This window comes from Pinus tabuliformis, chromosome 2_1 (assembly GCF_031772625.1).
Source record: "Pinus tabuliformis cultivar Carrire ecotype Pingquan chromosome 2_1, CPIR1, whole genome shotgun sequence".
Taxonomy (NCBI): domain Eukaryota; kingdom Viridiplantae; phylum Streptophyta; class Pinopsida; order Pinales; family Pinaceae; genus Pinus; species Pinus tabuliformis.
The window spans coordinates 991,539,647-991,561,482 of NC_142299.1; the positions used below are offsets into that span (position 1 = coordinate 991,539,647).

The 21,836-nt window shown below is 38.2% G+C and overlaps 1 pseudogene; it reads left to right on the forward strand.

Annotated features, from left to right (window-relative positions):
• The first annotated feature begins 8,232 nt into the window (after positions 1 to 8,232).
• Positions 8,233 to 13,235, forward strand: LOC149203966 (cysteine protease RD19A-like; annotated as a pseudogene).
• The last annotated feature ends 8,601 nt before the right edge of the window (positions 13,236 to 21,836 follow it).

Here is a 21,836-nt window from a genome sequence, read left to right on the forward strand (position 1 = left end):
ACTTAACTGACTGGGAAAGAAGAGGATAGGACCAAGTGTCCTATAGCCCCAACCATAAGCAAGAACAAGACAAAAATTTAAAGACAACATAGGTTGTGTTGTCCAAAGGGTTGACTGTGTGAATATTTGGAAAACGAAAAACGTTTGGTCTGTCAAAAAGGCACGAAAACAAGTTGAGGGAAGGAAGTCATTCATTCGCACGAAGACTCTCTCTCGTTCTCTCATGGAAAGATATAGGAGAGAACGCATAGTGAAAATATCTGCGAAAAAATTGCTTCAAGGGAAGAAGGTGGAAGCCAGAGTAGGAAGTGATTTGAAATGACACTAATTAAGCTCTAGAGAGATTAAACTATCTAAAGAACCCTCATAGAGGCTTAATTTGTGAAATAATTATAGAGATTAATGGCTTGCCTATAAGTATGAAGAAAACATTGGAAGCTTGTGGATTGATGAACCTACTAGATTGGAAAGAGTCACTCAGGTCTTTGTGAGGGTTGATGAACCACCAAGAGTGGTCTCGGGGATGAAGGTTTGGTGCTTAAATCACTGATGAACCACCTAGAGAGGTGATATCCTTATTCATTAGTAGGTTATCCATTGATGAACCTTCCTTTGGTGTGGATTCTAATTTCTCCTCTCCTGAATGTGAGTTGAGACTCTTTGTGTTGTGGTATCATGGCATGGGTATTAATAATGTCCATAAAATTTGGGAAGGTTGAGTGAAATCTTGTGTAGCTAGTGGGTGAACCCAGATCAGGCTTGTGACATCATGTTTTAGCTATCAATATTGGATGAAATTTCCTCTTAAAAGCACTTCACCTCAAGCACTAGAATCTCGCTTGGGGATGACAGCTTCAAGTAAGAGAACTTCTAGATTGTCTAGGTTTGGGTGGAGAGTTGAAGTCCCAATCTCAATCACCAGTCTATTTTTCCATATAAGATAAGTATTTTCTTATGCCTCTTATATTTGAATGATAGATACATGTTTAGTATATTTTTGTTGACGTTGCGATCAACACCCTCCAAAATTTTGCCTACACTTGAATTTTGGAGCCTACTGAGGATCTTACGATCTATCATTCCATGTGTATCATAGTCACTTCATGGTCAGTTGATGTTTTTTGAAGTTTTAAACTCTTCTTCCCAGACTCTAAGTGTCAAAGGCACTTTCTCACACATGCTCAAGAATTCACAAACTTACTTATTTCTATGAAAGTCTATAAATAAAGCTTGTGCAATGCTCAGTTACAGTGTTTGTGCAATCATCGTTGATAGTGACTACGTAGTCCATAAAGACATCGCATTGTGCTACCTATGTTAACATTCAGTGCGCACTCTCCATTGGCAGTCTCACTCTCACTTTCAGTTGCATTTGTCTCATCATTCTAGTGAGTTCTCTCAATTATCGCTCTTGCTCACCTTTACTTTCATAAGTGTTGCTTTCACTTTCACGATTTTCATTTTGCTTGCTTTCACTTTAAAAAGTTATGTTTTCATGTTATGTTTTCTCTAGCATATGTCGCTTTCACTTTCTTCCGCTTTTGCAAGTGTCATTTTCACATTTTATGGTCGCAAGTGTTGCTCTTAACCATTTCACTCTTGTATGTGATGCACCTTTGCAAATAACTAGAGGTGGATCTAGTGCACTCTTCTACATTATATGGTCTTACTTATCATTAGAATATGCGCTAGATACATTCCCACAGCTTAGCGCACTTTCTGGTTTCAGTCGACACTTATGTCACAACTTGTGTTCTACTTGTCATAATGCTTTGTTTCAACTGTCACACTTAGAAATAAGTGTCATTTTGCTTTGTTCATGAGTCTTGTGCATTCCCTTGGCTTGTATTGATGGCATTCATGTGTGTGATCCATTTTTTAGTCTTGTTCGAATGATTTTATCTCTATTACTCTATTGGTCCCACAAGGCTTAGCCATTTTGGAGCTCTTTTGGGTCCTCCTACCCAGTGCAAGTTGTGTATGCATGAACCTCTTGCCATGTGATGAGAACTTTCTATCCATAAGCCTCATTGATGAAATCTATTTCTCCTTGACTTGTGTACTGAGTCTTTCTCTAGGACATCTCTTATGTCTACACACTGATAGCCTTCAATGCGGAGTCACCTAACCCTTGTTACATTCACTAACTCGCTACACTGAGATTTGGGAAATTCAAACTTGTATATTGCATGGAGCATTTCTAGTGTCCCTCTGTAAAAGAAAATTGTACCATACAAAGGTCATTCCTCTCTCACAATGCAATGATCATCTCCTAGGTAAAGTGACTTACCTTTTTTTGCCTCCTGCAATGAACTGTGCAATATCCTCTTATAGTGGGCCTTCCTAAGTGTGGGTCTCATTTCTAGTAGACAATCAGCCATTGCAAAGCAAACTGCACTAGCCTGGAAGCCTCCCTCTCTAGTACAATGCATGTCGCCGTTTCAGTGCCTAGTCCTTCTCCCACTGTTTATTGCAGCCCCTCAATGTGCCCAAGACTTGCCCTACCTACCTCCCTAGCGCATGGTGCAATTCTAGTGGAAAATGGAGATTTTATTATATCAATGTTGAAAAAAACTATGTTGTCCCTTAAGCCTGCCTCTCATTCATGTCACCTGGTATAGTTTTAGTTAACAATCCATCAACCCTTTTCCATTAAACTTCCTCACTACACCAAGACTTGTCCTTTCTTGACTCCTCAACACATGGCATAGTTCTAGTGAGCAGTGGGGTCATCACTTGCTCAATGTCAAGCTCACCTGCACTATCACTGCCTCCTTCTCCCTTGAGCCTGGCACAAAGTGCATTTCTTGTTACCAATATCATCACTTCTACCTCTTGCACTTTCCCATTGTGCTAGACCATGAGAAGCCTTCCCTTTTGGTGTAGAGTATATTTATAGTGAGTACTAGGGTCATCCCTAACTCACTAGAAAGCTCAATTGTGACATTACTAGCACGCCTTTCCTTTTCAGTCCTACACAGGCCCATCACAAGCAACTTCTTCCATGAGTAAAGCAGGGATAGAATAAATGGTTCCAAGATTGATTTTTCCTTGTCATGAGTGAACTTCATTGGCAGGTGTACCATCTCAGTATGACAAGGGATGCTCAAGGAAGATGACAAGGAGAAGGAACAAGGAAGCACTTACAAAGAAGAACCAACATGAAGACATGAAGTAGATCATGGACGATGACAAAATGGAGACATATCATGTTACCTTAGAAGGTTCCATCATTGATCCAAGACCCTTTGGAGGGTGAAGATGAAAAAGTAGATCTATCAAGAAGATTGAAGACATGATAGCAAGGAGAGTAGCTTGGAATTTTCTCATCATCATGTAGTTCCATGCCATCAATGCTAAGTCATGGCTTGTACAAGTGTCATCACAATGTCATATGTTTCAATGTGTCTTTCCACATGAAGTGGAATGTAATGATGTATTATCGAAAGGGAAAATGACAAAATGTACATGTGTGGAAGTCCAAGAGTCACATGTGGAATATGAAAAGTCACATGTGGACCCAAGAGTCAATAGAAGTTCAAAGGTCATTTAGGAGTCCAAGAGTCATGAGGGTAGCTCAAGAGTCATAGGGGATATGAAAGTTCATTCCTCTTGTTATAAAATAAACCTCATAACTCAAGCAAAAGGATTTTTGGAGGCTTAGGCTTTGGAGAGCTAGCTTTGGCTTATGTAGCTTGGCATAGGAGAAAATATCATTCTTTTGGAGAAGAAAGAAGTGACTTAATGTTCCACTACTAGAGCTAGTGGCTCACCATTGTAAATGTGTACTTGGATCTTTCACTTAACATTTAGAAGCTCATTGAGCCAACACATTTTCATGCATGTATCATAAATGTTGTAAGACTATTATTTAGATGTTTGTGGTATATGTTATATTCATATGTACTAAGGAAATTGAACTACTTCATTGGATTTGGTACTTATCTTGTTCAATGCGTGTTGTATTTTCTTTAATGATCATTGTGTCTATGTGGACTATTTTTCTAGATAACTAACGAAACTTTCCTTGGTCCTATGTGCCTCTCTTAGTTTAGTACTATTACTTTCCTGCCAGAGACTCACTCTTTATTCTCCCCTCATGAAAGTCTCATTTTACACATTGCAATTGATGTTTCACAATGTCAACTTACTTGTTTATTTCAAAGATTATGTGTGTAATATCTTTTGTTATCCATTGCATCCAAGGAAAACCTTATAGTTATGGTGGCCTGGCCGATACTCCATATGGGGCTCCTACTCCAAATGGTGTGAGGTCTAATTGGGACTTCACATCAAGGAGACCCCCTGTATGTTGGCAGAATCTAGAACCATCAAAAATTGGTTATAGGCTTATGATGGTGTTGAGGAATGTGAATTCTTGTGTGTAAGTGGAAATGCCAATTCTTTTGTTTGTTGAGTAGTGGCCAATTCCTATGTTAAATTATAAACTTAAACTCTATCATTTTTCTTGAGTAAAGTAGATGGGTCCATCTATGTTATGGTTGAAATTACTCTGTAATTATGAAATGTTGAATTTCTTTCTTGGATCTGTAAAAGGTTAGCTTCCCTATGTTGTTCTGAGCATAAAATTCATGCTAATGGTTGGAATGTATCATATGCATAAATATGTTGATGTGTCTAAGTTAATACCTTGTACGTATTATTTGAATAGTGTGAGTTGTTTATTGAAAAGATATGCATGTCTATATTACATTTAGGAAACTAGACTAAATTCCCTGTGATTTTGAGAAGTGCATTTACATGCACGTTTCTTATGTATGTTTATGCTCGTTTCAGCGGATCTTGAGAGTAAGAATTCGGTGTATTTTTAGTGAAGTATAGTTGATGCATTCAAATGCGTGGATTCGTGGCCTCCATGGCCATGATGCACCGAGAGAGAGGTTAAAGACATGGAATCTTCATTCTTGATCTTTTGAAGTCCAATTTTAACCAGGCGGTCGAGTTGTGAAGGCCTCAGGCCTGGGTGATTTCTAAGGAAATCAGAAAAAATGTCGAAGTATAAAAACTCACAAAGTAGGCTTAAATTCACCTATGGGACCCACTAGGTTGGGGGTCAAGCGAGTCAGCCAGAGGACGAAACTTGGGTGAGTTCACACCCAAACAGGTATTGTGCTTGAATAAGGTCAGGGGTCGAGAGGTCGGGCCAATCAAGTTAGTCAGTGTTGAGGACTCCTATGTAAGTAGTTTGTGTGTCACGAGGAAGGGACACCATCGACCACGAAGGTTGATGTACTTTCCACGTAGACTCATTAGGTGGCATAGAGGCCACGTGGGCACTACATGGGGTGTCATGTGGGTAAAATGACATCGCAGAGCCTTATAGGCCAGATTTTAATAGACCATATCTTTTGATTTAAGAGTCAGATTGAAGAAAATTTTATATCGTTGGAAAGGTATCGACGAGATGAATGCAATGATGTTGCCCATTTTAAGCTTTGAGGAAGTTGAAAAAGATGAAAAAAATTAGACCCCATTTTCATAATGGGACGTTGGAGGTCAAATCATCATAGTAACTACCTTCTTCTACCCTTGGTTTGGGTCAGGGTTAGTAGGGGGTCTATTACAGATACAGGGAGGAATAAGAAAATTTTCTTCTATGTGCATTTTAATGTTGATTCTAATGAATTTCATCAATTGGCCACTAGGTCACCTGTATCGTAGATCCCATAATGTTTCTTACTTCCATCCTATGTACCAGAATAGTGTCACTCCTTCTCTTAGGCCTCACCTAAATATACATGAGATTCTTGGACCACATCCAAATAATGATGTTTGGGATATTAATGATGGCTAGAACCGAGTCCCAAATCCATGCAATGCTAATAATAAATGTTGGGGAGATGACCCCAATGCAATTCATCATCCCTCTAGTCATTCTCACTCTCCTTCTATTCATGCTTCTTCGTTGCCTCTGGAGAAATCAATCCTTATTCAAAATCCAAAGATGTTATTCCCCCTACTACAAATGCTTGTGCTCACCTTAGCAATGCCCAAACTGGAAAATCTATTGAAATTTCAGCAGTTAAATCCACCAACCTTGAGACATGGTCTATAAACCCTACAAATGTGAATCTAGAAAAGGCTCCCCATTGAGTTTTACCCCTTAAACAAGCGACTATCTCCACTACTTCTGCCTCTAGAGACAGGTGAAAAAAAATACATGGAGATAAAGTAATCTACCTTTTCAATGGAAAAGTTCTTGGCAAAAAACAAGACAATCCAACAGCATTTGCTTATAAATTTTTTTGTCTGGTTGCAGGTTTAATTTTTTAATAACATTAAGTTTTTGAATATGTCATATATTTTTGATATACAATTTGATGGAAACATGATTTTTTGTTTCAACATTGGATTCACAGACATGCATTTTTTTGGACTCTGTCATATATAAATGTGTGTGTGTGTTAATGTTTTTAGGTTGTCAATTCGAATAACTCAAATTGTATGTGATGTGTGCATGTATGATATTTATATGAAAATTATCTTACATCTTAATTTGGAATAACGTGGTCGTTTGGAATTTTTTTATGACATGGATGTGGGTCCACCCCGCTTTTGAGTCATTACACACTCCTATTTTTTAGAAGCATACTTTCATTGTCTTTCCTTTGACCTAACCCAACCTATGATTAGTTAAAAGAAAAAAAAAATGAAAAATGAATAGTTACATAACGGTTATGAAGACAACTTGACTACAAATATATGCTCATATGATGAAGACAAGATCCCTCAATTGCTACAGAGTTTGATATGAAATGAATTTTATTCTTCACTTGGGTATTTGACTTTTTTTTTAGATATTTGCATCTTACAAACTCTAGTTTAAAGGGATTCTTTTAAATAACAACATTGATAGAAGCTAAACCATCTTTCTTGTTGTTAGATGTATCTCTCATTTTAGTCATTATGATTAAAACTTGTTGCACTTTTGTGGATATTGATATATTGACTCCTTTTGAAGTAGCATACTAGTACACTTTTTCTGAGTTGGTTGTGGCAAAATTTAATTAATTTGTTGTTCATAGTTGCTTGCATTTGCCCCATACAATCCTAAAAACATGGTCATTTGTTAAGAACCTCTTAAACGCATATTTTGAAATCTACTAAGTTTGTTTTTATGATATCTGAACATTATTCTTTAAGTTATTCAATGAAGGATATCCTTATGGTTTTTCCATTGTGTATTATTCTTATTGTTTATATTTTTCATCTTTTTGATTGCTGAGATGTGTGTACTGCATATTATATCTTTACTATTTATGGAACTCTACATTAAACCTAGGCAATAATCTATTTCTATTGAACTTTTATTAAGTTTTGTTATGACAATGTTTCTACATTTTCAATCAATTGAATTTATTAGCCATGTTTATATTCTTTATACGTATTTTAGTTTTTCATTTGTTTTCTCGACATATGGATGTTAGCATTTTTATGTAAATATCTTTCTCTTGTGTTTACTTTGAAGTTGTATAATATTTAGAGAAGACTATAAATCAAGTATTGTATCTGATCTAAATGGAAATTGACATCCACCCATGGTTTTTGCCCATGATATTGTAACTCAACCAAATTCTATAAATAACAAGTCTTACTTTGTAAAAGCACAGATTGATCCACCGAATAAGCAAAAATAATTTCTCCATTCAATAAAAAAAAAAAGTTTGCGCTTCTTTATCTTTTCTGTTTTATTTACATGTTTCTATCTTTTTCTCTGGGTTCAAGTATCCATATCTTGACCCCCAAGATCCAATGGTATCATAGTGTTTTATGATTCCATGGCAATCAGTGGTATCATAGTATTTTATGACCACGTTGCAATCAGGGTTTTAAGATTCTCCTACAAATTTTCTCAGACTGACAGCCATATAAAGTGATGAATTATCTTCATAATTTGCTTCTCTTGTACTCACGACATATGCCAATTACACTCACTAGTCTTTTCGTTGATCAACGATACATGTTTTTTTCCAGGCGATAGACGTGGAGACAGTATTCAAGGAGTAGAGGCAATCAACATGCAAGAATCAAATTTTCCTCAATTCCAAACACCTTGAGGGTTTCTTTTATGATAGGTCGACGCAAAACTACAATGTTCTTATGCGTGCTTTCAACGCTCCAACACTTTGACATCTCTACGGTGAATCGATTTGAATCCCTCGATATTTTCCCTTGATAGGTACAATACCCATCATCTGTAATTGCTCCACTATGGGATCCTCCATGCTATTGTTCTTGGCTCTCTATATTTCCTCTCTTATTTGCCTTTCCTTGGCCATAAGGCCCGACAATGATCTTATTCATCAAGTGACGGGTGAAGTAGATTCAGATCCTCGATGCTCAAAGCACCCTGTTCAATGTTGAAGTGCCCTTGAGGCACTTCATCAAGTGCTACGGTATGAAGTACTCCGGGCCGAAAGAGCACGAGCACTGCTTCGGCGCCTTCAATAGCAATTTGTTAAGAGCCTTGAAGCACCAGAAGCTTGATCCCCATGCCTACCATGGCGTCACCAAATTCTCTTATTTGACACGAGGAGTTTCGATGAAAGTATCTAGGGATCAGGCCACCACCGCCCTAAGATGCCCACGGTGCTCCAATTTTCCCCATGAACGATCTACCGAAGGAGTTTGATTGGAGAGAGAAGGGAATTGTTATAGAGGTCAAGAATTAGGGATCATGTTGTTCCTGCTGGGCTTTCAGCACAACCAGGGCACTAGAGGGTGCAAATTTCTTGAAGACAGGGGAGTTGGTGAGCCTGAGCGAGCAAAAATTGGTGTACTATGATCACGGGCGTGATCCTTTAGATTCAAGATAATGTAATTTTGGTTGCAATGGCGGACTGATGGCAAGTGCTTATCAATGTACTCTGAAAGCCAGTGGATTGGAAAGGGAAGAGGACTATCCATATACGGGAAGAAAAAAAAAAAAAAACAATAACAACAACACTTGCATATTTAATAAGAATAAAATTGTAGCACATGTTTCGAATTCCAGCTCTTTTTCATTGATGAAGATCAAATTGCTGCAAATTTAGTGAAAAATGGACGTCTATAAGTGGGAATTAATGTTTCATTTATGCAGAAATACGTATGAGGAGTATCTTCCCCAGAATCTTCCCCATACATTTGCAGAAACCACAACTTGGATCACTGTGTGCTCTTGGTAGGATATGGTTTTGCAGGCTTTGTTCCCATTAGAATGAAGGACAAACCCTAATGAAATGAAATGAAATGATATTTTAAGGTCTACAAGACTACAAATAGTCTATGAGACTAAGAGTTCCCTGTTTTTCACTCTTTGCAATTCAGTCCTTTTCCGATTCAAATTGATGATGAGTTGACTCAACTTTCCAGCGATCTCCTCGCTAAAAAGACAATGCCAGGAAACTGATGCTAACATGTTATCATAACTTTCTCTAATGTCTTTAAATGCATCACATTCCAAAATGAAATGTTTTTCCGATTTTACAGCCCCATACGTGCAAAATGTGCACACCCTTTCTTCCCAAGCTTCTTTAGGCCTTTTCCACCATCCTGTTTCACACCGAAGTTGATGTGAGTTGGTCCTTAATTGAGCAATAAGAACCTTTGCCCTCCACGAAATGCTAGCTCCAATGAACTCTTTTTGTTGTAAATCACACGTAGGGTTGAATTCTTCAATGTAATATTTCTTCTTTCTCCCCAACTCTTTTCCCCATACCTTTTTATGAAACTTCTCCATAACAAAATCCTTTAGCTCCTTGCTATTTGTGGGACAAGCATTGAGGTAGATATCCCATTTTTGCATCCATGTGTAGTTTTGTTTCATCCATGTTTTCTTTCTTTCATTGATGCCTTCATTGAAGATAATATTAGGCCATCTACCTACTCTCATTTATTCAATTCTTTTTAGGTATCTAATGAGCCGCACCATAGCAATTGCTTCAATGGAAGTTGCTTCTCTTTCACTCAACATTATCTCATAAGGTACAAAACTTTTTATTTTGAACTTGCTCATGATCAAGCGTTTTTGGATTTTCTCAATTTGTTTCCATTTTGAGACGGTAATGTTGCTAGCCCACAATTCACACGCATATAGCATCATTGGACAAACTAGGAGTCCAAAAAGCACTTTAATCGTTTTTCAATCCCATAACTCTGCCTCTCTACATCTGTTTTGAAGAGCATATAATGCTTTCCACCCTCCTAAAATTCTCTTCTTTTTGCAGTCCTCTCAATTGAGTTTATTGTTGAAATCAATCCCAAGGTACTTGTACTCCTTTACTTATTCAATAATGTTGTCTTCAAAGAAGAAAGTATGCTGGCTATGCTTCCTTTTATAGAAAAAAACATTATTTTGGTCTTGCTAGTATTGACTTGCATCCCCACTGCTCTACAAAAATGCTAAAGGGCATATAAGTGCATTTGCAATCCATGGGCCAATTTAGAAATCAATACAATATCATCAGCATATAAAAGAAGCTTTATTACAAACTCCCCAACTAAACACCATCTCCCCCTTCCAGATTTAGCCACTCTTCCAATTTATCAATATATAGACCAAAAAGAGTAGGGGATAGAGGGCAACTTTTCTTGACTCCAATGTCACTTCTAAAGCTTTCTGAAGTACCTACTGAGGTTTTAATTTTGATTTTCACTTCTTCATAAGGTCTATGGATAGTGGCTCTATAATGCACAGTAATTTCAAGTTCTTCCATTCTACGCCACAACTTATCCCTAGGGACTGTGTCAAATGCTTTTTTGAAGCCAACAAAGTAGCAAAATACTTCTTCTTTGTCCTCCCAAACCTTTTCAACAATGTGTCTCAACGTGATGCCATGATCCACTATAGAATGTTTCAGCCTAAAACTCGCCTGTCCTCTTGCTCTCTTTTCTTTTACTTCTTCCCACTTGCTAATTTTGTCTTCTACCATGCTGTCGAAAAGCTTTGCAAACAAAGAATTGATCATAATTTTTATATAGTTGGATGGATTATTAATGTCTCCACTTTTAAAAAGGGGTATTGCTAGGCTAGTTGTCCAATTTCTTGGGAATCCTTGTTGAATGATGTTGTTGAATATTTTCATGATGTGCGGTGCAAGAGCGTTCATTCCCCATTTTAGATACTCTGCTTGAAGTTCGACCAAGTCCTTTGCCTTTCCTATTTTCAGCATCTTAATTCCATTCTCCACCTCTTGTAATGTGAAGAGCTTTGAATTTGTGTTGATCCTAGGGGGGGACTTCGCCTCAGATTCTTTCTCATAGAGTTGCCTTGCATAATCAAACCATTGATTGGCTGTAATATTATTTTCAATTTGCTTCTTCCTTGGTTGTAGTTCCTGCTAGAAAAGCTTTGGATTATTCTGGCTTAAATATATTAACTCTTCTCTCCTTGTTTGCATGAACTCATCTTTTTTCCTTTCTAGTATCTGCTTATATAAATTTACATTCCTCTTCTCTTTTCCTACCTTTTTCAAGGTTCTCGTTGCCATTTTGCATTCCTCATCAAACCAAGCATTTACAGGAAAGCAATTTGATTTTGATTTCCTATTTTTTGCTCTTTTGCACTTCTCAAGTGCACTTTGGATTATATTTGTTAACTCATGGTTGCTGAAGTGTTTGAAACCAGTTTTCTCTTTCTGAATTAATCTCTCTAACATTGTCTTGAAGATAGTACCATTTTCTTGTGTTAGAAGAATTTTGCCCCTTGATAGTGATTGTCGAGAGCATTGGGTTTTCCTCTTATGTTTCCTTTCTTCTAACCATGATAACCTTATAAAAATTTGGTTATGGTCTGATTTTAAGTCCCAAATATGCTCTCCAATACTAACTTCATCTATATTTTCTATTAAGCTTTGTGAACACATCACATAGTCAATGACACTTGCCCCATTGTATGTGTTGCAAGTGAAGTTCCCAGACCTTTTCCATCTATCTAGACCATTGCAAATAATTAGGTTGAAAGCCCCACACAGTGTAAGCAACTCATCTCCAAAATGATTGCTAACTTTGTCATCTTCTGAACACCTCACCCATTGGGGATTCTCCTCTTCAGTGAGCCAAATAGGATTGTTATCCTCTTTGCAACAAAGGATGCTAGCTTGATTATTTTTTGTTTTAGCATTGAAATCTCCCACTAAAAGAACTTCTCCTTGCTGAAAGTACACAACAATATCTTGTTTTAAAGCTGCATATGGGTCGTTGTTGTCAAGCCCCTTATTTTTGTAAGTTTTTGAGACTTGAGGGGCAAAATAGCACGCTGCAATTTTTATGTGATTCTCATTCTCTGATATTTTCAACCATAAATATTGTTTATTTGCATCTTCTTTAATTAACTGAATGTGACGGCCTTCTTTTTCTTTCACTAAAACTAGTATTCCCCCATACCCTTTGCCATTTTCTGCTACCTTGTTCCAAACTGCCAACTTCAAATAACCATCAAACACAGGAGTTTTGCAACCATCATGCTCATGAGTTTCCGTGACACAAACTATGTCTCTACCTTCCGCAATAGGCCCTAACCCAACTCCTCTCCTCCAAGGGTAACCTCTATAATTCCAACAAACTAAACTTAGGTAGACCTGGGTAGGATTTGATTGCTACGCAGTTTGACACATAAGACTCAAATTTAAGTTTTCACCCCCTTTTGTCCATGCTGCTCTTGTTGTTTTCATCTATATTATTGAATTCTCTGTTTTTCCTTTACTGTCAGCTTGCAATAACGGCTTTCCCATTGTACAACCATGCCCTTTTCCCTTCATTTCTTGCTTTTCTAATTTTCTCCACTTCATCCCTTCTCTACTCTTGTTATTTTTTGGTTAAATCTTCATCGAGGATGAAGTATGAGCGTTTCAAAAGTTTCTTTTTGCCCAAAAGCTGTCGTTTTTCTTCTACACTTGCCATGGTGACTTTTATGGGTCAAGGCCTCTCTTCACATATCCTCCCAACCCTTCTTGCTTGGAAAATTTTCCCTTTCCAATGTAGTTTCTCTTTCAGAAAGTCTCTTGTCAAATTGAGAGTACTTTCATTCTTCCCATAATCTCTTATTCCCCTAATAATAAAGTTTGTTTTTCTGTCATGTCTTTCTTTTTGTTCTATTTCCTATGCTCTGTGATCACTTGCATCTTCTTCTTCCTTTGTCCTTATGTAACCATTAGCGTCTTCAGCTCTAGGTTTGATTTCTTTTGGACTATCTTTCCCACTGGATCATAAAGAACTCATGGGTACCTAACTAGGGATAAATATTTTCAATGTTAGTATGTCTCACTAATTTTCATTATTGGGGATTGTGCGTTGGCAGTAGCTACATAATTGAATGTTAACATGACCAGTTTCAAGGACGCAATGATCTCAAATATTACATTGTAATCCGCAACATTTTCTCCAAAAAGGGTAGGAAAGGAGGGAGGTCCATGGGAAGCATGAAACATTATGCTTGCCCCTCTATGTTTTGTTTGGCACTTCCAACCCCATCCACTTTTGTAGACAGATATAGGGAAACTTATAGTGACAGCCTCAAGTCAGCAGTTTGTCCCCTTTACTGCAAATTTAACAAATACTAAGATGAATTGTTGGGGGTTTCTATATGGTTGCACAAAACATTGGTTAATTTGTATGGATAAATAAACATATTGACATTAATGTCCTATTTTCCAAGGACAATTTGTTGGAGAATGTAGTGTTTTTAGAATCATACAAGGATCATTTTGACAGTGTTATTTGCTCTATGTGGCTTGAAACATCTTACTAACTGGTGGAATAATATAAAAATATAATGGAAGAAATATACAGAGCATGGTGTCAATATCATTTTTGGCTTTAGTGTATTTCTAGCTACGATAAAATACACGTCCTAATGCCAAGGTAATGTCATGGTCGTACTATCAACTCCCAACAACGAGAATAAAAAATGTGAAGTTTGAATACTTGGAGGAAGACTTTACAACATCTCATTGGATAGTGAGGATCTACAAAGATAAGCCACCAGATAAGCCTCCAAATTTCTACCACAACAAGTGAACTATCTCGAGGTCCATGGTATCTCTATCCTCTGACCCTCATTCATCATGGTTATGGGTCACCCATAAACACATAGTTATGGGTCAACTACACAAAACCCTTGCCCTCGAAGTCCAATTGCTAGGCGCACATTGTTAGCATCATAGTTGGCTCAAAATCATTATAGGGTGTCTCTATCCTCATATTTTCATTCATCATAGTTATGGGTCATCCACAAACCCATGCTTATGGGTCAACCACACAAAACCCTTACCATCGAAGTCCATTTGCTAAGCTGCGCACTACAAGTATTATAGTTGGCATACAAACATTACATGGTATCTCTATCCTCAAATTTTTTTTCACCATGGTTATGGGTCATCCACAAACCCTCAGTTGTGGGCCAACCATGCAAAACCATTGTCTTCAATAGCACTTGGTTTTGGGTCATCCACATACCCACAATTTTGCTCCTATTCAACAAAGGCTTCTCCGAAGGGAACTTCACGCAATGGGGACCTTTGCTTCCTAATGGAGAGGATTGATCTGAATGGAAAGTGGAATCCACCCTTGGTATTGACCCATGGTATTTACCCATGGTATCTACCCATGGTATTGTATCTCAAAAAATGTTATAAATAAAAAGCCTCACTTTGTAAAAGGACAAATGGGTCCGCGACAATGTAGTGAAAATAATTTCTTCATTTAATAAAGAAAGATTTGTGCTTCTGTTTCTTTTCTATTTTAATTTTATTTTATGGGAAATTTATGTGTTTCTCTCCTTTCTCTCAAGGTTAATGTCTCCATATCTTAACCCCTGAAGATCCGGATCAGTTCCTAAATTCTTGTCTTAGCTAACCAAGGACTTGTAATGGCGTAAATTGATTTGTGTATCCATTAGCATGTAGGAATGAAAATAGATATGCCATATCATCGGCTACAGATCAAGCCATCAACTGTAGTGCTAATCATCCCACTGTGTAGTGCTAATCATCTCACTATAGATTAATCATGAACATTATGATGTGCAGTACGACAACCATTGTAGCAACCAATAACATAATTTTTTTCTTATATTTTGAAATCATTTTTAATGTCTGACAAATATTGAAATTAAAATTTTCTCTACCAGAAGTATTATGTCACACCAGTATTCATTGAGCCAAAAAATATAAAATTAAGAATTTAAAAAATTAAAAATATAATTTTCAATTATAATAAAAATGAAATTAATAAACATTTTTGGAAAACTTTAGTTAACACAACAACAATTCCATGAAGTAATACATAGCAAAGGCGTTTGACCGCAAAGCAAAAGCTATAGTCCTTATTGAAGTAGGAACTAATAACAGTCACACGATGGTAATATTCTTAAAAAACTCTTATCACTAAAAAGTATTATAATATTCATAAAAACAATTAGAAAATCAAATTTTAAAATATTAACTTATGTCATTCGTAAAAGTATTTATATAATTTAATTTGACTAATTGCATTACTATCAAGGTTAAGTTTTGCAGTAGGACAAGATCCCACACTATTTACTTTACCCATCTAGAAAATTCTAAATCTGACTCCATACTCTAGTTACTCAGTGGTTATCCAATGGTTTCCTGACTGACAGAGACTTCCTTCCTCAAATATGCCCTGCAGTACAGGTGTCAGCATGTAGTTATTCAGGCGTTATAACTAGGGTAAATCCTTTTTACCATGTAGGAAACCCTCTTGGATTACTTAGCAGACCCTTTCAAAGGCCAAACAATTTTTCTTCTCCTCTTGCCATCTCCTGAGGCGTGAAGTCTTCCCCCAACGGCTTGGAAACCATGGATCCTCTGATTGCATTCCTTCCTATTCATGGCAGCGAAATGGACAGTCAACATGTCATGGGAACAATTTTGGATTCCCTTCTGGAGGAATTTGTTGTCTTGGTTCTTCCCTCGAGAACACACAACCCTGTGGAGGGTCGTTTCATTGTTCAAAACAATGCTCCTCCTATTGGTAAGTCCAAATATCCATCTTATCCCTTTCAAAGCGAAGATGTTGTTTCTTTCCAATTTTTGCTGCATGTATATTTATACTCCTGTCATCTCCATTTTTGCATGTAGCTCTCCAAACTGGTCTCTTTCAAGAGAAATCCAGCATGTGCTCCTTGCTAGCTAGACACCATCGAGCCTCCCCTATTTCATCCATGGATCCCATCCTACCTCCTTCCCCTATGTTTTTGTGAGGTCCCTCCCTCCCCTCACCATTTTCCCTCCCTTTTCCCCTCCCTGCATGATTTTTGGTTTTAGCAAGGCCCCCCAATCTCATCAAGGATGCCTATTTCGTAGGGAAGTGCAGCTCCCCCATCTACTATCTTTATTGACCCCTTTTAGCTTCTAACTTCTCACCCCCCCCCCCAATAATACTCTACCTCCTTCTCTTCCCCTTCCCCTCATGCGACCCTACTCCCTCTATAGAAACTCCTTTTCCTTCTGGCCTTGAACAAGGAGCACATATCCCATGCTTGACCTCCTCAAACCCTCCCCCCACCCCTTTTGTTGTGCCCTTTAAGGATCCCAAAACAAACCCCACCCTCTTATCAAATTTTTTGTGGGAACAAAACTTATGGTGCTCAACATGATATAGAGATAAACCAAGTGATCTACATGACAGAGCACACTCTAGTTGGCATGTTAGTGGTCATCGCTTCAGTTAGGCCACACTCGACGAGTGGGTGAAGAGAGAATGGATACAAAATATGAAACAACTGCATGAAATCCATGTCCTGGTCAAAGGACGACTTACATTGATATTTGCAGATAAGGGGGATGCCTCATGGGTCCTAACCAAACCCTGGAACATCGATTTTACTCTTCTTTTCAATAGGTGGAACCCACTCTTTGACGCAAACAAGGAATGGATGGAATAAATTCTAGTATGGGTTCGCATGTCAGGTCTACCCATGATTTTCTAGACAAAAGGTGCTCTCTCGGAGATAGTTGGGAATCTGGGAGAGCTTCTAGATGTAGATGTGTCTTTCCTACAGACCAAAGAATGGAAGGTAGCAATGGTTCTAGTTCTATTGGTCATTCATGCAGGTTTATGGGGGAAAACAAACATCACTTGCAAAGGAACTAAATATTAACAAGTCATGGACTATGAGGGGATTCCCTATAAATGAAGATGATGCCATTGATATATACATAACACCCATGACTGTAAATTACCTTTCATTGGCAACCAGCATTCATGGAAACCTCAGCACGGGCCATAAAGTGAATCGTACCCAATGGTATAGGATCTCTCTCAACCATCATCCCTAGCCACTAAATCAGTAGAAGCAATTCTCATCTCTTTTCATCTTCCCCTTTGGGTCCCTCAGCTATGCAAAATCAACAACAACAACAAGATGGGCAAATGGATGCGAGAACAAGCCTGGGGGAATGTTTCCTCCATTATGGACCAGGCATCACTCCTAGGTACTTGTCCTCTTCACCCCCTGTTTGTTTCTTTGGTTCACTCATCTCTTATTTCTTATTTCATTTCTAATTGCAGGGACCAATCTGCACTCCCCGACATCTTGGCTGGTAGAGGAAGGGGTCGATGATCCATATTTATCCACGCTCCTCAAAACAAAGCTCTAGTGGATATGCTTCAAGGAAACAATTATCAATAGACGGGGTGCTTAGAATAGCATCCACCCCCAAAAGTGTTCTATAATGATCATTCTCTCCCTAAAATGCAGGGTATTAGCTAACCCTCAAAATAAATTGGCCCTGCAAAGACTCATCCAATTGGAGAAAGCGGTAATTCTTTTGTTACAAGAAACTCTTGGAGCCGAAAATCTTATCTCTGGTATTCTGCATAAAATTGTTCCAGGGTGGAACTTCATTTGTATAGACCCCAAGCATCGTTCCAGTGGCTAAGCAATAGGATGGAACCCTTGTTTCATCAATTCTCTTAGTTTCTAGGGGATGGGGTTGGTCATTGGCCTTAATTTAAAGATTGTTGAACTAGCCCATGACACCCTCATTCTAAACATCTACACCCCCCCATAACAAAATTCCCTTCTGAGAATCCCTTTCCCAAAAAATATGTATGAAGGAAGCCAATCTGATTCTAGGAGGATACCTTAACTTTTCAATTGGTGAAGTGGAGAGTTGGGGACCTAGAGCACAGGCCAATTTGAATTCGGATTTCTTCATCAAACTTCTATGAAATCACATCCTCATTGACATTGACCTTGTTAAATTCAAACCCTCCTGGAAAAACAAACGAACAGGGGAGGACCAAATTGCAAAGAAGCTTGACATATTTCTTTTCACTGAATGTATGGTTGACAGTATTCCTCTTATCATACAATGGATTGGTGAAGGAGGGGGGCTCTTACCACTCTTCAATCTTTCTGGAATTTAAGGAATCTAGGAAGAAACCCCCAACCCTATTCAACTCAACCAAGCTCAATGATAGGAGTTATTTTTTATTTGGTGAAGTCAATATGGAAATCCTTTGATCCCCAATCACCAAAGAATGCTGGAAGGAAATTTATCCAAAATCTTAAAGCAGTGAAGGAAGCCACTATAAATTGGGTAGTGGAAAAAAGGAAAAGAGACGTTGAGGAATTATGTGAGGTCGAGACAGAATTATAGGACATCTCAAAAGACTCATCATAAGGTTATGAATCAGAGGAATCAAATGCCACTCTCATCCATCTAGAACGTAGGAAGAAAAATCTCCTTGATGATATAGAAGCAACTTGGAGGCTCAAAAGTCAAGCTCTTTGGTTGCAAGTAGGTGATGATAATACCAATTTTTTTCAAAACTTTACCAAAGGAAGAAAAACGAGAAATACCATTTGGAAGCACAAGGACTCAAAAGGAAATTCAACCACCTCCTTTGAGGACCTCGTTGCAATGGGAACCAATCACTTCAGTTCCCTTTTCAAAGAACCCAACCAGACTTCTATTGCTGAAATTGTCAAGTTGGATTTATTTTTTCCCAGATTTTCGATACCAGATGACAATGAGAAGTTGATGGAACTAGTCACAACAAAATAACTCAAGACGATCTTAAATCGGTTTTCAAAATGATAAAATTCATGGACCAAATGAGTGGACAATTGAGTTTTTCAAGGCTTTCTATGAGCTCCTAGAGAATGATCTCCTCTGGGTCATTGAAGAGTCCAGAACCTCTAGTCATTTCCATGCCTCCTTCAATTCCACCTTCCTTGGCCTCATCCCCAAGAATGATGATCCCTCTTCCTTTGATAACTTATATCCTATCTCTCTCTGTAATTGTATTTACAAAATTATAGCCAAAACCATTGCCCTTAGACTCAAACCTATCTTATCTAAATATATTTATGAGGAACAATTCGCATTTCTCAAGGGCCAGAAAATTTGTGAAGCAATTGGAGTGGCTTAGGAAGGTCTCCAGAGTCTCAAGCAGAGGAATCTGAAAGGGTTTATACTTAAAATTGACCTATCCAAAGCCTTCGACGGTGTCAACTAGATATATGTTCAACTTCTCCTCACCCACCTTAGATTTTGATTAGATTTCATCAATTGGATCATGTGTTGCATAACCTCAACATCCTTTGGTGTCCTCATTAATGGCTCAACCTCTCCTTTCTTCAGAGTTGAGCGAGGGATAAGGTAGGGCTGCCCCCTTTCACCCCTCCTCTTTTGGTGGGAGAAGGCCTCAGCAAATCCGTATAGGAGGTCCGCACAAGACACAGTTTTATGGGACTCAAGGTTGCCTCTACTCTTCATATCACTCATCTGCTCTTCACTAATGACATCCTCATTTTCAGTGATGGCTACCAAAATGATGCACATTGTATCAAGGAGGCTCTTTGTCTATTTGAAGCAACCACAAGAATGGTGATCAACTCCAGGAAATCAACCATTGCCCCTATTAGTCTTACAAAATAAGAGATCATATTATATTTTCACTTCTTCCCTTATGATACGGTTGATCTTATGAATGGATTCAAATATCTTGGATTCCTCCTCAAGCCAAATGCATACACAAACTTAGACTGGAAATGGATCTTAGCTCAAATGGAAAAGAGACTCAAAGCATGGAATACTAAATGGCTCTCCAGGGTAGGTCCTCTAGTATTAATCAAATTAGTTCTCAAGGCCATTCCAGTCTACTAGATGTCCCTCTAATGGGTTACAAAGGCTATCCTTTCCAAAATCAAGAAGATTTGCTGCAACTTTATTTCTATTGGTTCCTTTGATCACTTTCCTTTCCCCTGGGTCAAATGGTCCAAAATAAACATGCCCAAGTTCGAGGGAGGCTTGGGTCTAAAGCAATTTTCTTATTTTTATCAAGCCTTAGAGGCAAAAGTTTGTTGGAGACTAATCTCTACAAATAGCCTCTGGACTAACATTCTCCACAGGAAATGTATTTCCCCCCTCTCCATAGAAGATTCGATTCAAAGCCCCAACAAGCAAAGATAAAACACTTCCATCATTTGGTAGGTTATTGTCAACTCTTTCTCCACCATTGGAAATGGTATATCTTGGCAAATCAGAGATGGCACCAGATTTCATATAGGTACCGATCTATGGGTAGGAGGTAATGGATCCCATCGTCTCCCAGCTAAACTGATCGAGATTCTACACTCCAAAGGTATCCATACTCTTAATCAAGTTGTTGTTCCTAATCTCAACCTTCTTAGAGATCAAATGTGGCTATCAGGCAGAAAGTTGAATTTACCGAGAGAGCACAAAATAACTTGGTCTTCTTACATCAGGGCATTATCTCAGGCTCATGTCTACATATCAGATGAACCTGATGAGATAGTCTCTTATTTTTCTAATTCGGGATTATACCCTAAAAGAAGGATACCTTTATTTATTTTCAAATTGTATACCAGACCCTATAGAGCCCTGGTGGTGACACATGTGGAGTCTTAAATGTCTGGACAAATCTAGAATTTTCATGTGGTGTGCCTTAGAGAGAAAAATACCAACATGGGATTTCCTGTGTAAAAGACAGAAGAAAGAAGGCTCCTACTGGTGCTATTTATGCAAAGATGCGAAGGAAACGTTTGATCACTTATTAATTGATTATTGCTACTCCAAATCCCTCTGGACTTTCTTTGCCTCAAAATTACAACAGACTTGCAAATGGGAAGGGCCTAATGTGAGGATCACCTGGAAACGATAGGTATCAAATGACAGTGCTAGATATTTCATCGCGCTTCCTCTCCTTTCTAGCTGGGGCACCTGGATTGCAAGGAATAATGTCATTTTAAGGGAGAAGATGATTCCCCCTAAAACTACTGCCACCCAATTTATTGCAATCCCTGATCTCCTTCCTAAAGCCTCAACCTCCACGCTCACCAGGTCAATCGTCCATCCAAATATTGACAAGAACATGCCATGGGGCTTCTTTGATGGAGCAGCGCAAGCAAAACCCAAAAGTTGTGAAGGTGGATCGATTCTTTACCTAAATGAAAACTATCACTACAAAATGAAAATGGGGTTGGGAGAGGGCTTAAATAATTTTGCAAGAATCATGGCTCTTAAACTTCTCCTAGCTTTTCCTTTGGAAAAGGGAATCACATCAATTCATATTTACGGAGCCTCTCAAATTCTTGCAAATTGGGCCAAAGGAGTGCACAGATGTCACAACCTTAGATTGAAATCTTTATTGAATGATTTTTTGCATCTCAAATCAGCACTCTCATTCTTTGTTATTTCTCATATCTATAGGAATACAACACAGACGCAGACAGCCTCTCTAAAACAGTTGTTCTACTGGCTCGCAGGACATGGGCGATAACTAAATAGTTCGAGAATGGGGCTGCAGAGATCCTCCACAGGGCTTTCTTGGAGGATGAC